This window comes from Lactuca saligna, chromosome 3 (assembly GCF_052625555.1).
Source record: "Lactuca saligna cultivar CGN05327 chromosome 3, ASM5262555v1, whole genome shotgun sequence".
Lineage (NCBI taxonomy): Eukaryota > Viridiplantae > Streptophyta > Magnoliopsida > Asterales > Asteraceae > Lactuca > Lactuca saligna.
In genome coordinates this window covers 145,573,776-145,592,564 of record NC_136419.1, presented here as the reverse complement: position 1 = coordinate 145,592,564, position 18,789 = coordinate 145,573,776, and the positions used below count along the sequence as shown (strand labels likewise).

The 18,789-nt window shown below is 38.8% G+C and overlaps 1 non-coding gene across 1 annotated transcript; it reads left to right on the top strand.

Annotated features, from left to right (window-relative positions):
* Nucleotides 1-2,316: 2,316 nt before the first annotated feature.
* Nucleotides 2,317-2,435, top strand: LOC145038064 (5S ribosomal RNA). Its single transcript, XR_013679152.1, has one exon. It is a non-coding gene; the product is annotated as a 5S ribosomal RNA (ribosomal RNA).
* Nucleotides 2,436-18,789: the final 16,354 nt, after the last annotated feature.

The window sequence follows — 18,789 nt, the reverse complement described above, 5'->3', positions numbered from 1 at the left end:
ACTTTTGGTTAGGCCTTTATACTGTCAAGGACTTTTCTACTCCGGATATGATGTAAGACCTACTAAAAGGTCAATATTCCCAGACTTATTACATCGTAAACATAAATGATATCGATAGTCGGCTAACTTCCGTGTCACTCTTTGTCCAATCACTTTCATCATACTATCGTTGGAGTCTATCTGAAATCCACCCTAGTCAAGTCATTGGACTAGGGTAGTTTAACTCAGGGATCATTCCCAATGCTCTTTCAAAGGATGGATCATGTTATCCACCAACCAATGGTACCCCGTGTTGGACAACAAACATTTTGAGACCATTCTATGAACATACTTCTACTCCGTACTAGGACTGCATCATAGGGATGTAGGTCAAACCTTCTAGAACATACTCCTACCCTTTAGTTGAACGATTAAAATATGTCTAGGGTCAATGGTAGCCCTTACTAGGAATTCTAGTTCATTAAAAAGGATTCATAAGAAGGTTATTATTATGACTTTCCTCGCTTATACGTTCCTGAGTATAAACTAAGTTTTCATGTATAATAACTCATCTCTCAGTTAGAATCAAATAATATAGGTTCAACAGTAATAGCTCACCAACTCCTTTTCTTTCGTATTACAGAATCATGTTGTCATCCAGAAATAGCCCACTGAGCAACGAAACCCCTATTCTTCATATAGACGCTGCCACATTACAAGCCGCGGTAACAGCTGCTGTGACAGCTTTCCTTGCATACATCAACTCTGGCAATGCGAACAAGACTGGCAAAGGAGTCAACAATTCCAATTGTTGTACTGGTCTGGGAAGCCAACAAATGGCAATAGTCACGGACTTGCAAAGCCGTAAAATCGAGAAGAACAAACGAAAACGCCAAGCACGAAAGGAGCGCAAGCAATCCAAGAGACTTGTTATACAACAACAACAAGTAGCAACTTCCGCCATCCCAACATCGACCAGACCATACGAGGGAAAACTTCCGAAGTGTAACAAGTGTAGCTTTCATCATAACGAGGTATGTCATCAAATGCAATGCTATAATTGCTACAAAGTAGAGCACCATGCCCATGGCTGTGGAGCACCGACACGACCTATTTCTCAAGTCTCTGACATAGGGATAAACCCTACACACGATGGTAGTGGTAAAACCGAACCCCATAAAAGGAAAGTTTCAAAGTGGATGAACAAAGAAAACATCCGTGTCCACGTAACTCTGACTCGACACCTCACTTCCACCGCCAATGCTAGTACAAGCCAGATATGTCACCAATGTGGCGAGACTGGACACCTTAAAAAGGATTGCCTAATAACAAAGAACTCCGGCGCAGATGGGAAGATACTAAGAATCACTACCGCAGGAGAAACTACTCCAGAGCCACACTAATATATTTAAGGCGTTTCGTTGTAACAAACCCATAAAACATGTTTTAAACTAGTACCACTTGAGTTTTATCTTTTGCGAGATCCCGACAGTTAAGGGACTCTCGTGCTGTGGATACTTGACTTTTGTAATATACCTTGTCGCAACAATAGCATGGTAGTAAATCTAAAAGTACTGTAACCCTGTTAATAGTTGCACTGTTGTGTTCTGTCTGTAACGCCCTTATGTTCAAATCCAATGTCTTTACTTCCAAGTATGTCCGATATTACCATACAACTTGAGTGAACTCGATCCGCACAATACTAGTTTCATACGCACACATCTCTCTCTCTCTCTCTCTCTCTTTCCAAAATCGCCTTTCTAAGGAAACCGTCATTTCAGAATTCCGAAGTACTCATTCATAGAGTAGCACATGTTTCTTATCCTTCCAAAGAGACCTCAGAAAACCTCCCCAAAGTACCACTCGTACAATACGTCAAGTTCAATCCAAAGACCCATACGGTTTGTCTATCGCTGAAGAAGGTATACATAAGGGTGGCATATAATCAAGGTTCTACAGGTTTAGAATTGATGATTCCACTTTAACCTCTTTTCCTCGTTGGGATGTGAGCTTAAAGAAGAATCATTTATTCGACTACCCTTTCAATCTTAATTATATACGACTCGTATACACGAGACTGTGATTGATGAACCATATATGACTTCTAATGTGAGCTTCAAGATGGAGACTGCCCAAGACTACGAGTAATCGTGTCATCATGCGAACAAACTTAGAAACCAATACGACTTCTGTAACCAGATCGCCCTACAGTCTCACACCGATGGAGACACAAGAACCGTCCGGACAACTTAATGACTACTCAACAATGGAATGATAAGACGAAGCTCCTCACCTTTGAGAGCTCCGGTCTTATTCTTCGAGAAGATAGACTTTAGTGGGTGCAATCATACCAACACAAATGCACCAGATCCCATCAGAAGTCCGCAGTTAAGCGTGCTTGGGCGAGAGTAGTACTAGGATGGGTGACCCCCTGGGAAGTCCTCGTGTAGCAGACCTTGACAAGACTCCATTAGAAATCATTACTTTCTGCCTTGCATAGATGAATTGGTTGACCAACTACCAGGAACAATGCACCTTTCAGAAAGGGACTTAAGATCCGAATATCACCAGTTACGAATGTCAGTAAAGGATGTCCCGAGGAGAATCTTCCAAACTCAATGTGGATGCTACGAGTCTGTAGTGATACCCCTCGGATAGGACCAATACGCCCGTAGTATTCATGAACTTAATGAATAGGGTACGCCATTCTTACTCGGATCAGTTCGTCATTATCCTTGTAAATGACTTACTTATCTACTCTCGTAGTAAGAAGGAAATCATAAAGAGCATCTACGATAAACCATGGAAACATTACGATCAGCAAAGCTCTACGCGAACTTCTCTAAATACGAATTTTGGAATTAAAATGTTGAATTCCTAAGACACACTATTAGTGATGTGGGAATTCTTGAGGACCCTTCCGAAAAATCAAAACCGTTGAGAAATTGTCAGCACCGAAGACACTTACGGAGATCCGCCTAATTCTAGGTGTCGCTGACCTACTATCGAAAGTTCATTCAGAACTCCTCATGAATTACGGGACCTCTTACGAATTTGACCCAGAAGGGAGCGTCCCTTGACTGGGAAGAGAAACTAGAGGAAGAAGCCTTTGAAATTCAAAGGGAAAGGCCAAATTCTTTCGGAAATCTCACCCTGGTAAGGCTTGCTATGCTTCGGAAAGCGTAGAAAGCTAAATCCAAGATAGTTAGAACCTCCGAGATTCTTGCCAGAATCGGCCCCGTAACTCACAAGTCCAACCTACCCCGCGAACTCAATAACGTACATTTTACCCTCCACATCTGAATCATGGAAACGTACCTTTCGTGAAAGAACCATTGTGACCATAGACCGAGAGGTCAAGCGAACGAATCCAAGCCGCTTCCCATTAGTGAAGGTTCGTTGGAATGTCAACTGAGGAACCGCGTTCACTTGGGAGCACGTGAATCAATCGATTAAGAAGTATCCCCACTTCTTGGCTCGATTAATCATACCTACTTCCTTACCTAAATTCTAATTTCGGGATAAAATTCCTTCTAACGGGGGGATGATATGACAACCGTCAAATTCTGGTCAAGCCAAAGTCAAGCAAAGTCAACAAGTCAAACCGGTCAACTCAGTTAACCCTTGTGTACTAGCGTTTGCGTTACATAATTACTAAACAACTCGCTATTTTAATGAGAAAACATCAATTGGAAAATTCGTATGTTCGAATTTCCATAGCCGTGAAAATGCTAAACATCGAACCAAAGTGATAAAACACTATTGCACACTCATCGGGAGTGTGTAGGACCTTAAAATATGGCTTAACGGGGTTTACGGACCTTGCATTGCGAAGCCGCACACTCACAAAGGTCACAAGCGAAACCTCTCTCAATCGTTTTCACTCTATCTATTTCTATTTGAAATCTCTCGCAAATCTCTCTCAAAAGTTCCCGTAACTTGTTGAAGTCATTCGGGTCTTTCCGACCCCTAACTGGGTCAAAAATCGTTTAAAACGAGGTTAGAACGGGTAAAATACCCCAAAGGATCCGGAACCTCCCCCTAGGGTCGAAGCCTCTTAGAGGCCGGACCCTCTTGGGCTGGAACCACAGCATGCGAGCCGCAACTAGCGAGCCGCAGCCCCGACCGCAGCAAGCGAGCCGCAGCCAGCAAGCCGCAGCTTCTCTTTTTCTCCTCGTACCGTAACGTATCTTCTTCCCCCGGATCTGCACCTGTTGTTTCCGTTCTTGGCTGCTGAGGCCGAGACCTCGCCCAGAATTCCGGAAATGTCTCTTTTTCACTCGGTTTTTTACCACGACTCCGTTTTAAGCTAGTTTTTCATCGTTTTAAAGCGGGATTTTCACCCAAATTCATATTTTGGCATATAAGGACCCATATATTCATAAATTCAACATAGTTTTAAGGAAATCTTTATTAAAGAATAAAATCTATTAAATAAGATCTTGTGGTGGAGTGTTGACTTCAACTTAGGTGTTGTTTGATTTTTTGAAGCAAAAATTCATTAAGTCTGCAGACCACCTCTGCAGCCCTTTGCAGTAGAAGAGATGGACCAAACAGTTGCAGACTGTAATAAGAAGCGTATTTGCTTTTTTAACATCTGCATACTGCTGTAGATATTAAAAAATCAAAATAAACTAATTTTATAAATCAAAAATAGTTTTTTAATACGGAAAATTTAATAACGTATAACATTTCGACAAGAATTAATGATAATTCAATAAAAAATAATGATATTTCAACAAAAAAATAAAGATATTTAGTAAAAAAATAATGATATTTCATAAAAAAATTATCATTATTCAATATAAAAAAACGAAAAAAAAAATTTCAACAAGAATAAACAAAAAAAAACGAAAAAAAAAATGAAATAAAATTTCAACAATATATAATAAAAAATTCAGCAAGAAAAAAAGAAGAAGAAGAAGAGGCTAGATGAGGCAGTTCAAGTGTTGCGCCAAACATAGTACACACACATGTTTTTGACTCTGAAGACTTCTAAAAAACAAACAGCTGCGAGATGAAAAGTGATGCGCGTGTGCTGCGCCGCGCAGCAATAAGAGGTCTGGAAAGGTTTTTTTCCAAAAAACAAACAACACCTTAGTGTGTAACATAAGCAACCCCTCCCATACCCACTTCATGACCAACTATTGTCCCCCACCATACCTGGTCATTCAAGGGTACTTTCCCCACCATTTGACCAACCATACTCTTTGTCAAAGGCAGAAAACTCACCATCTCTCCTCATGCTTACTCATTTCTTTCATTTCCACCAAAGATCAAACACATATTTTCTCTCAAATTCTCTCATATAATTTTGAGATTTCCAAGTCATTTTTCAAGCTTTCCATCTTCATTTGATTCTCAAATCTTCAAGTGATCCTTCAAGTGTTCTTGAGTTGAACATTTTATTTCTTCAACATTCACCCACTGAAATCACATAAGGTGAGTTCATACCCCTATCTTTTCATGTTTTTCTTAAGTTTTAAGGGGGGGGGGGGGGGGGTAGGGGGAATACAAGTTAAAACACCAAGAACACAACAAAACTCATTTAACAGCCTTCATCAGAAAAGTTCAACTCCATTCACGGACTGTTTTGTGCAACTTAAACATTTTAGTTTTTAAAACTATCTTAGTTGCAAGTAGTTTCAATTCTTAGCTTTAAAATGACTACTTGCACATCTCCACACGATGTTTCTACGATTTATGGTAATTTTACAAAACTGCCTATCATTTCAGAAACAAATTCGGACCAGTCTGTGAATATGAACATTTTAACACTAGTTAAAGACTTCTAAAAATCATAATGAAATTTATGAATAAACTAGACACATTTTGTGAACTTCTAGAATTTACGGAATCAGTTTTCGACTTCGTATGATTTTTATAGGATTTTTATAAAACAATGTAGAAAAGTAAAAATCTAGATAACAGTTTATAATTTTCATCGCTCTTTGTAACTTGTTGAGCAAAGTGTTAAAATATTGAAGATTTCATATTTTATATGTGTTTCTTGATGTGGTATAATTACATAACAGATAAATACTCATTGAAGTGTAAGAATCCTCCTCCATTACCATTAGTACAAAACATGAATGATAAACATAGTTATATTTTGCCATACATTCGACTTACATAGAAAAGGGTTCTTATACACCAAAAACAGACATACTAATCTATACTAGGTATAGTTAGGTTGCATATACATTACAAACATGTTGATAAGCTATAATAGGTATAGTTTATGTTCATATATATTACAACAGGTTTTCATATAAATGGGGTACGAATACAAAGTACTGGGTTTATACAAAAGGGGTACATCACAAAGTATCGGGTCTTCATATAAATGGGGTATGAATACAAAGTACCGGGTTTATACAAAATGGGTACATCACAAAGTACCGGGTCTTCATATAAATGGGGTACGAATACAAAGTACCGGGTTCATACAAAATGGGTACATCACAAAGTACTGGGTCTTCATATAAATGGGGTACGAATACAAAGTACCAGGTTTATACAAATAGGGGTACATTACAAAGTGTTGGTTAATAGTAGTATAGTTATAGTGACCCACATAGGGAGTTAACAAAACTTAAAGCATACGAGATTTTATAAATCACAAAGGGTTTTCATGTTGATCTAAAACCACTTTTAATAACAATAGGTACGGATTTTACTTGTACGCTTTTGGTCTCAGTATCTGAGATCACATAACACAAAACTCACACGCACATCCAGTCTTGGGTTTTAAGACTACATATCGTTTTATAAGGAAAATATTAGATTTTCTTGGTAATATACAACTCATTGAAAAGAGCAACTTTTAAACTCTTACTTTCAAAATCTTATGAACTCACCAACTTAATTGTTGACACTTTTTCAAAACTACCTGTATTCTCAGGAAATAAGTGAAACAGGAAAACCAACAACATTTTGAGGATGGGATGTTAAATCGTCAAATATTTCATTTTGTCATCATAATGTAATAGAGTGAGACATGTCAACATGTACTTTGGTGTAACTTTTTCAATTATATTTATGATGGTTGTATTTACTTTGAACACTATTATACACGTTGTTGTGATACTATACATGAAGTCCTCCACCCCCGGACGTTTCCGCCATCCTTGGTTTGGGGGTGTGACAATTTTTGTGTTGCGTATGCTAAGAAGATCCATATGGATTCCATTCATGCTACCAGAGCATACGTTTCTGTTGGAATAGTGTCTAAGGCTGCAACTATATTAAGCAAGTATTTGACCCGATTAAGCATGGTCCTTTTAGGTTGCCTTCACCATAGCAACTTGATAGGATGATTTACAATGAGGGTTGAAATATTATAAGGAATAATAATATTGTTATTTGATTAGTATAAGTCATAAATTAAATAGGAATTAATTTGGTGTCTTAAAGAGATTAAGTAAATAGAAGGGCATAAACTGTCAAGTGTATGATAGTTAAACTTTAGGCTATAATTCCTTATGGATAATGTGGTGGACGATTTTAGGGCTTAGGATAGACCTAAAACCCATCCAAGGTTATCATGAAATGGATTAGGATTGCTTAGGGCTTAAGTTATCCAATTAGGGTTTAAAGGTGAAACCCTAGGAGCCTTACAAGTATAAATAGACCCTTGGGGTCATGGAAATCGGCACCCTTGTCTCTAAGGAAACCCTGGCCGATTTCTAAGTCCCTCCCCACTCTATCAAATCATCCTCTTGCTAGTTGGTGTTTGTAAGCCATTAGAGGAGTGACAATTGTGACTCTAAAGCTCTAAGAACAAGAAGATCAAACAAGTGATTCAAGGTAAACTTATAACTCTGATTTCTCTTTGTTATTATGATAAAATGATCATTAGAAGTCTTGGATTCATGCATGTTCAATTAGAGAAACCTAGATCCAAGAATTAGGGTTTGTATGTGCACATAGGAATGTTCATATGGCTAAAAACCCATCAGTGGTATTAGAGCCTAGATTGATTTCTATTGAATTGATGCATTGGTTGCTTGTTTGATGCTTGCAAAATTCGAGTTTTTTGTTTCTGCCTGATGAAATCGGCGATTCCCATAGTGGACTCGACGAGTAGGCCTCAACTCGACGAGTCCATTGCGGTACTCGGCGAGTTCGAGCGTCAGAAAGAGCTAATTTCAGGATTTCTTGTTGTTTATCCTTTTGATACTTACCTTAATCATATTAGGTCAATATAAATCCGATTTTTAGATATATTTGAGTATATCCTTGACCTAATTGAAGATATTTATCAATGAATTGAATATTAGTTTCCTTATGTGATAATTGATTAATTATTTTAATTAAATTGGTAAATTGTTTTGCAAAAAATAATTAAATAAATCAAATATGGATAATTATGTGATTAAATGTTAATTTAGATTATGTTATTTGATCATCTATGTTTTGATAAGTTTAAAACCTGCCCTCAAGTTTTGAAATTTATGTTTTGTGATTAAAAGTTTAATTTAGAGAATTTAAATTTCAAACCCTAGAATTTTACAAGTTTAAAATTCAACCCTATACTAATATAATATTACAAGATTAATATATATATATATATATATATATATATATATATATATATATATATATATATATATATATATATATATATATGATTAAAATGCTAGTCTTACCGTTAGTAGGCCTTATTCACGAAGCCGGTCTATAAGGTGGGTATAAGGTTGCCGCCTATAAAATGACACTTAATGGGTGTACACTCACACCCACCGCTTGCTTGATCGGTGGAGGGTTGTTAGCCGAACGGGTAGGATAGGGCAACCTCATCTCCTCGTTAAAAGTATAATATGAAATACAAGTAACTACATGTTTTTCAAAAATTCCCAATCCTAGTTACTTTAGGAAAAGTGAATTGATGCAATCCCATGAAATTACACTTTGCACCCTTACCAAGAAGTTAGTGGAGTGTGTGTGGTTTACCGCCACACTAATTGGTTCTAAGCAAAGGTGGCAAAGGGTGATTCATTGTTTATCATAGTTCGATGGAGTGTGTGTGGTTTACTGGCACATCGAATAGCTGATTGTTACAATGAAGGCACCATGTGAATTTGCATGGTAATTCACACCCACTTTGTGATCCTCGGTATCGCAGTCACAAACGAGAGGGGCATATCGAGATTTAAACATGCCATTGAAAAGTTTCAATGAATCTCATCCAAACCTAGGAATTCTCAATACATTTAGAAATTAAAGTTATGTTTTCATGGTGCAGAATTAGTGAATCGTCATTCACTTACCTTCAAATTGTTTGCATGTTAGATTACGACATCCCTTTTCTAATATGTAAATATTGTTGTTGGATCCTAGCCCTAATTTTCTTATTGGGTGATAATTAGGGATCCAAATTCTAATCTATCTTTGTCCTTTCTATTTGTAGATATCGAACGCAAACAACGCTGCTGCTAGCTCATTCACATTGATGAGCCTTTGCCAAAAGGTGACTTTCGATGGAACGAATTTTAGCGAATGGATAAGATACATTCTCACGATTGCTCGCTACGAGGACAAGGAGTATGTCCTCGATGAAAAACTCGAGAGGATCAATCCTGAAATCGCTACTCCGGCTGAAATCACCGCTTTTGAAACTCATGAGCATGATGCAACGAAGGTTCATTGCATCATGATAGCCACTATGAACTCTGAATTCCAAAAGTCCTACGAGGACATGTATCCGTACGAAATGCACCAAGACTTGTTGGAGAGATACCACCAAAACGCGAGGCAAGAACGTTACGAGATTTTCACTAACATGATCTCCGCTAAGATGGGTCATGGTGAATCTCTAACCGTGCACCTGCAAAAGATGCAAAGGTATGTCGATCGTCTTCGCAATTTAAATGTTGACTTTGGGGAAGACTTGGCAATCGACATGGTGCTTCACTCATTGCCTCCATGTTACAACCAATTTAGGATGACCTACCACATGAACAAAGAAGAGGTCACCCTAAGTAAGCTCCAAGGTCTCCTTAGGGTTGCTGAGAGCAATCTCAAGGACAAGTTCGTTGCACCCACTCCCAATCCACTCGCTGCTCCTGTTTTGGCCATTGGGCAAGGAAGAGGAAAGAAGAGGAAAGCTCCGTCTAAGAGCCACCGCAAGGGAAAGTCCCGAGATGGTTCCTCTTCTAGTGGGAAAAAAGTTGATCCCGCTAAGCCTACTTCTAATCCAAAGGAGGCAGAGTGCCACCATTACCACAAAATAGGGCATTGGAAGAGAAGCTGCCCAGAGTACCTACAAGCTATCAAGGAACGAATGATCAAGCCATCTTTCGCAGGTATATATACAATTAAATCTAATGATTCATCTCATGCTATTTCCTGGGTCCTCGATACCGGGTGTGGTTACCATATTTGTTCTGAATTGCAGGGACTAAGAAGAAATAGGGATGTGGAGCATGGAAGAATAAATCTAATCATGGGGAACAGAAGATCGTCACATGTGACCAAGATTGGAGTCTATTCTCTAGTGCTTAGGAATGGTTTATGTTTAGATTTGAACAATTGTTGCTATTTGCCAGAAATGGAAAGAAAGATCATTTCATTTCATGGTTTGTTTAGACAAGGATTTAGATTTTCTTTTAATAATGAGAATGGTTCTATTTGTGCTTATCTAAATGGTGTCTTATATTTTGAAGCAATACCATGTAATGGAATTTATGAAACTGTTATGATTTTAGATAACCTAGGAAATGATGTTTTATGCATGGATTCTTCCAATAGTATGGATAGAGCATCCTTGTGGCATTGTCGTCTTGGACATGTCAACAAGAAGCGCATAGCCCAACTCCAAAAGGATGGAGTGTTGGAGTCATTCGACCTTTGGGAAGATGACATGTGCGAATCTTGTTTACTTAGAAAGATGACTAAGTCACCCTTCACTAGCACATGTGAAAGGGGTGAGGGTTTATTGGACCTAATACATACCAATGTATGTGGACCATTTAGATCAACCACAAAGGATGGAAATCGCTTCTATGTGACTTTTACCGATGACTATAGTAGATATGGGTATATCTACTTAATCAAGCAAAAGTCAGAAACATTTGAAAAGTTCCAAGAGTTCAAGAATGAAGTGGAGAATCAATTGGGCAGGAAAATCAAGATGCTTCGATCCGATCGAGGAGGAGACTACCTAAGTCTTGAATTCCACGACTATCTAAAAGAGTGTGGAATAGTTTCACAATTGACGCCACCTAGGACACCACAATTGAATGGTGTGGCAGAAAGGCGTAATCGAACCTTGTTGGACATGGTTTGCTCTATGATGAGTCGTGCTTCACTATCTATCTCATTCTGGCGGTATGCCTTAGAGACTGCCGTCCATATCCTTAACCGAGTCCCTACTAAGAAGGTTACCAAAACACCTCACGAGATGTGGACAGGGAAAGCTCCCTCGTTAGCTCATATCAATTTTTGGGGTTGCGAGGCTTTCGTAAGACGAGACACTCACGACAAACTCGAACCTCGTAGTGAGCGATGTATTTTCATTGGCTACCCGCAGAAATCCTTTGGATATCTCTTCTATAGACCGAAGGACAATGTTGTCTTTGTTGCGAGTAGAGGAGTTTTCCGAGAGAGATAACTCATAAGCCAAGGAGATAGTGGGAGGCAAATCGAGCTTGAAGAGATTCAAGAGTCGATAGATAAAGGAACCTCTACCGCTGGCCATCAACCTGAGGAGGAAACTCCGATTGAACCGATTGACGAGTCCTTACCTCTTAGACATTCCGAAAGAGTTAGAGTTCAACCCCAGTTATATGGTTTTCATATTACTACCGAAGGGGACACGTATATTAGTGATTGTACACTAATAAATCTAGATGAACCTAATAGCTATAAGGAAGCCATGGCAGGCCCGGAGTCTGCGAAGTGGAAAGAGGCAATGGACAATGAGATCCAGTCCATGTATGACAACCAAGTTTGGAATTTGGTTGATAACATGCCCGGACGTAAGACCGTTGGGTGCAAATGGATCTTCAAGAAGAAGACCGACGTGGATGGAAATGTACACACATATAAGGCGCGATTGGTTGCGAAGGGTTTCACTCAAACTCCCGGAGCTGACTATGATGAGACCTTCTCACCAGTTGTGAAGATAAAATCTATTAGAGTGATGCTAGCAATTGCCGCATTTCATGATTATGAGATTTGGCAAATGGATGTCAAAACCGCTTTCCTTAATGGGAAATTGGATGAGGATGTTTACATGGCTTAGCCAGAGGGTTTTGTCGATCCGAAGCATCCAAATAGAGTGTGTAAGCTTGAGAAGTCCATTTATGGACTTAAGCAAGCGTCTCGCAGATGGAACCTTTGCTTTGAGGAGAAAGTCAAAGAGTTTGGATTTGTACGAAGTGAAGATGAATCATGTGGATATGTCAAATCCAGTGGGAGTGTAGTTAGCTTTCCCGTTTTGTATGTGGATGACATACTGCTAATAGGAAACAACATCCCGACACTGCAGGAGATTAAGTCCTGGCTCGGGAAATGTTTCGCTATGAAGGACGTCGGAGAGGCTTCCTATATTCTGGGAATAAGGATAGTGAGAGAACGAAGTAAAAGACTAATAGGACTTAGTCAGAAAACTTACTTAGATAAAGTACTAAAACGTTTTAGTATGGAAAACTAGAAGAAGGGAGAATTACCGATATAATATAATGCCAAGTTGAGTAATACTCAAAGTCCGAGTACCGAAGCCGAAATAGCAGAAATGAGCCGAGTACCATACGCTTCCGCAGTTGGCTCAATCATGCATGCTATGACTTGTACTCGCCCTGATGTAGCCTTTGCTTTGAGCATGGTTAGTAGATATCAAGGGAACCCTGGTAGAGCCAATTAGATTGCGGTGAAGAATATCCTTAAGTACCTTCGGAGGACCAAGGAATGGTTTTTAGTCCTCGGAGGGAGTGATGACTTGAAGGTGAGAGGGTATAGTGACGCCATCTTTCAGACCGACAGAGACAATTACCGTTCGCAGTCGGGCTGGGTCTTTACCCTGAATGGAAGAGCAGTAACTTGGAAAAGTTCCAAACAAGAAATCGTAGCTGATTCAACGTGCGAATCAGAGTACATCTTAGCGAGCGAAGCGTCGAAAGAGGCAATATGGTTAAAGAACCTCATTGGTGATCTTGGAGTTGTACCTACCATAAAGGAGCCCATGGAGATTTTCTGTGATAATGAAGGAGCGATTGCCTTGACCAAGGAACCAAGGGATCATGGTAGATCTCAACATATCGACAGAAAATATCATTTTATAAGACATCGTGTAGAAGAAGGACAACTCTTGGTGAAGAGGATATCATTAGAAGATAACCCAACAGATCTGCTTACGAAGGGACTGAGTAGGGTTAAGCACTTGCAGCATGCTAGGAGCATTGGGCTGAAGGATGATATTAGTATAGATTAGATAATGTTAGAAACGCGTGATAGATAAATGTAATTGACATTTGATGATTAAATAAAAGAGTATTATTTATGAGTAATGTTACTGTCTTATGTTAATTGTTTAACTATTGTTTCACTTTGCATGTTTTGACTTCCAGAATAATTGAGTTTATTAAGAATAATCGAATTATTCAAATTGTCCACAATCGTTGATATGTTGGAAGTAGGTATGAATGAAGATTGTCATGAATTAGTGTGTAGATTGTCTAAATGATATTAGACATAGCAAAAGTTTGCTGCAACGTTCATGAGTGCTTATGAACTAGTTTTGAGCATTGGAACAAACCCGCGCTTGCTGGAATCACCTTATGGAATATGACAAAAAGGGTGATCGCAAGACGATAATATCATATGGTCTTAAAACCTAGATATATGGTTTGTTATTTGTTAATTCGTTGTACATTGATGGTGTGAAACCGCATCAGTAAGTTGATGTTATAAAACACATTGTTGTGTATAGTTGATTAATGAATAAGTAAATGCATATAAGTCGAAGTTTATCAGTTACTTTTATCCTGAGAAGGTAAAAGCGATATCTCGGCCGCTCGATGATTTGATTTGACTTATGTGTCGGGCCCGGTCAGAACTGAATTGATGTGTTCGATTAAGTTCTATGTCAAATAAATCTGAAATCGAGAAACCAAATGCTACACAAGTAGTTCCATTTGATTATCTGCATGATATCTATATAGAGGACTATACGATCCCTTATCTAAATGACAAGATTGATTAGATCAGAGTTTGACAGCATCTTTGAGAGCTACAATTGCTAATCAGTATATATAGTTACTAGACTTATCCAAGTGGGAGACTGTTGGAATAGTGTCTAAGGCTGCAACTATATTAAGCAAGTATTTGACCCGATTGAGCATGGTCCTTTTGGGTTACCTTCACCATAGCAACTTGATAGGATGATTTACAATGAGAGTTGAAATATTATAAGGAATAATAATATTGTTATTTGATTAGTATAAGTCATAAATTAATTAGGAATTAATTTGGTGACTTAAAGAGATTAATTAAATAGAATGGCATAAACTGTCAAGTGTATGATAGTTATACTTTAGGCTATAATTCCTTATGGATAATGTGGTGGACGATTTTAGGGCTTAGGATAGACCTAAAACCCATCCAAGGTTATCATGAAATGGATTAGGATTGCTTAGGGCTTAAGTTATCCAATTAGGGTTTAAAGGTGAAACCCTAGGAGCCTTACAAGTATAAATAAACCCTTGGGGTCATGGAAATCGGCACCCTTGTCTCTAAGGAAACCCTGGCCAATTTCTAAGTCCCTCCCCACTCTCTCAAATCATCCTCTTGCTAGTTGGTGTTTGTAAGCCATTAGAGGAGTGGCAATTGAGACTCTAAAGCTCTAAGAACAAGAAGATCAAACAAGTGATTCAAGGTAAACTTATAACTCTGATTTCTCTTTGTTATTATGATAGAATGATCATTAGAAGTCTTGGATTCATGCATGTTCAATTAGAGAAACCTAGATCCAAGCATTAGGGTTTGTATGTGCACATAGGAATGTTCATATGGCTAAAACCCATCAGTTTCATCATAGTCAATGCCTTAAAGTTGACTATAGCCTTTGGCAACTAGTCTTGCCTTGTTCATGTCAACCACACCAGATTTATCCAACTTATTCTTGTACACCCATCTAGTGCCAACTATGGTGTGGCCCTGCAGTTTTGGAACGAGCTGTGATAACTTATTTCTTTTAAATTCTTCTAGCTCTTCTTGCATTGCGGATATATAGTCTGGTTCAAGTAGAGCTTCTTTGATCGTTTGTAGCTCGACCGAGGATAGAAATGCTGTGTAGTGACAATGATCAGATAAGTCATTAGAAGATCGAGTCTGGATTCTTGAGGATGGGTTGCCGATAATTTGACCTGGTGGGTGATGTCTTGTCCATACGTGTAGACGGGGTTGAAGATGATCAACAGCTGTGGTGGAGGTAATGTCTTCAATGTTAGAAGACTCTGCGGTTGGAGACAACAGTTCCCCTAGATTTGAGAGCATCCTGCTGAATTATCTTGAACTGGGAAGGCGGGATCAGAGTTATATTGGGCAGATGGCGAAGGTTCCCCCTGGAGTGTAGAAGGGAGTTCGCCCTGGATTGCGGATCGGTGGGTAAAAATCCTTGAATCTTTTCTTGTATCAATGTTCTCTATGTTTTCGTCATCCAAATCCGAAGAAACGTTTAATGGTTGAAACTCTCTGCGGATTGGAGCTGCATCTTCTAGTAATGGAATCTCTATGGTTGTTGTTTGGTCCGGAGTTGAATTTTCCCTCTCAACCAGTGAGGTGGAAGTATTTAGCGATACTTCTTCGGACGCGGTTAGACCAGATACATCTACATGTTGTTGCTGAGCTTCTAGAGACACGAGAACATCAGATGGCTTGGCTATATCTGCCAGATCAAAGAGATCGTCATAGTTCACTTCAACTAGATTTAATGGACCAGAAGAGGTAGGAATATCACTTTCTAGAATTGTTGTGGTTTCAGTTGATGGAGTTGAGTTACGGATGTGATGGTCATCAAACTTCACATCGAAGCTTTCAATTATCAACCTTGTACGTCTAATGAGAACTCGCTAAGCAACCTTGTTAGTGGAGTAGCCAAGGAAAATACCTTCATCAGACTTCATTGAGAATTTATTAATGTGATCCCTGTTGTTGATTACGAAGCATCTACAACTAAAAATATGAAAGAATCGAACATTTGGCTTGTGGTTGTTAAGGCCTTCATAAGGTGTTTTGTTGAGACGTTCGCACACAATGCTTCGATTTTGTACAAAACAAGTTGTAGCCATTGCTTTGGCCCATAAGTAGAGAGGAAGGTGTGCAAAATTAAGAATAGATCTGGCAGATTCTACTAGCGTGTGGTTCCTTCGTTCTACTACGCCATTTTGTTGTGGTGTGTAAGGAGAGGAGAAGTTGTGTGTAATCCCTTTGGAAACCAAGAAACTATTGAGAAGATGGTTAGTAAACTCGGTTCCATTATCACTTTGGATACGTCTGACTGGTAATTTGATCTGAAGTTCGATTTCCTTAATGAAGTTGATTAACACTTGCAGTGTTTTTGACTTGAGTCGAAGAAAGAAGACCCATGTGAAACGTGTGAAGTCATCCACAATAACCAGTATATATTTTTTGTGATGAAGACTGGCTACGGTATATGGACCGTAGAGATCAATGTGGAAGAGTTCCAATGGTTTGGAAATTGAGGAATCAATCACCGTGGGGTGACTTGCCTTGAATTGCTTTCCACACTCACATGCAGGACAGAGAGTATCATTGCTAAACTTTAGGATTGGAAGACATCTGACTAGTTCTCCGGTGACCAAGTTGTTGATGTATCTGAAGTTAAGATGAGCGAGTTTACGGTGCCATAGCCAACTAACTTCGGATACAGCTTTGTATAGAAAGCATAACTGCGGTTTCCAGAGGGTACATAGTACCTTCGGATCTGGACTTGATCAGACAAGTGCTTCTATCTCATGTCACTACATAGCAAAATTGGTCATCGAATTCAACACGATGTCCTGCTTTACATAGTTGACCAACACTGATGAGATTGTGTTTAAGGCCTTCCACATAAGCAACCTTTTGATTAGAGAAGTTTCCCGTAATTATAACACCGTAGCCTCGGGTTATCCCATTAGCATTGTTCCAAAAGTGGCATTTACACCGTTGCAAGTTGGCCTAAAATCTCGAAGGTATCCTAAGCTTCCCGTCATGTGCAAGGAGCAGGAACTATCAATTAACCATTCTTCTTCTTGTTCCTCCTTGCACAAGGCTTGAAAATTACACGGTTAGTTTAGGCATCCAAACTGGTTTGGAGCATAGGACAATAGATGAGTTTCTGATTGATGCATGAAAAGAGGTTGCAGGGACTGGTTTCATGTCAACTTTTAATCCTAGTCCTGGGTGTGTGTGAGTTTTTGGAGCGTAGTGCCTTTTTGAAAAGTTACGAGGTTTCTGAAGATGATCAGTTTTGACATGAGAAAAATTTTCTGACAATTACATTGACAATGACATTTTGAAATTTTGTCTTTTGTTTTGACACTTTGTTTGGTCAGCGGTCGGAAGGGTCTGGTTGATTTGTGATTGGTCCGAGGTTGGTAAGATTTGACACGCGAGCTGTTGGATTTAGAAAAAGTTTGTCTCGAAGAGGATGTTGCACGTGTAGATACCTTGGACCTTTTCTTGGGATTTGGTAAAATGCCTTTCCATTTTTTGAAATTTTGATGTGAGTTTAAAAGTGTTGGAGTGGATAAAATACCCTTCCATTTTGGATCATCCGAGGAATAGATTTGAAAACCATTGTTTTGAAAAGACCTTTCTTTCTTTTGGGTTTTTTCAGATGAGTTAGGAATGGATGTTGAAACTGCACATTCCATTTTGCATGGTTTCTTGATGGGAGAGTTTTTCAAAAAATAGTGAGCAAAAACAAACTTTTCTGGACTCTTAGATTTTGGAAATCTGGTATGTCTTTTGTTTTTAGAAAATATTTGTCGATTTGTGCCTTGAGATTGAATATCCTCTTTGAAAGCCTTTTTTGCTAAGGTTTTTGGAGATCCGCAGTCATTAGTGTTCAACTGCGGTTTCCTGAAAGCCTTTGAAATATTTTGTCACCGAGGGCTTGATTCACCAGAACTTGAAAATTCAGGGTTTTAAGAACATTGTCCTACTTCAAAGTTTTCTATGGGTAGCTCATGGTGAATTGGTAGAAGAGTCATGGAACTTTTGATTTTGTAAATAGGTAAGGAAGAGTTAGCTGCCGTAGCGTAAGTCTGAGTTATGACAGAAATGGATTTTTTCTGAAAATCATGGCTGTGGTGAGAGGCAATGTGGTCTGAGGACAAGGGTGGAAAGTCTTGTGAGACTTCGGGACTTTCTATGAAAATTTCTTCATCAACAACAGATGAGGTCTGAGAATTTGTATTGAGTGTGCCATAGATAAGAGGCTGATCACATGTGTGATCCGAAACCTCAGGAACAATTTCCTCAATGACACAATTATTACTTAGATTATGGAGTCTACCGAATTGTTTTCTGATATCTTCGAGAAAAGTCTTGTCATTGACTGGAAAATGAAATTCTCGGGCCGGAGGGACATAAAGTCGATCTTTGTTAAACCGCGGTGAGGAATCCGCTGCAGTAGGATAACCATTGGACCAACCCCAATTGTATGTATTGTCCACTGTTCCATTATTAACTAAATTTTCAATAGCTTCACTTTTATTGAACAAATTTTCTATTAAAAGATTTAAACGTACAATCTCACTCTGAGCTAAATCTATTTGGTTCAAAGCTATTTCTAGTTGT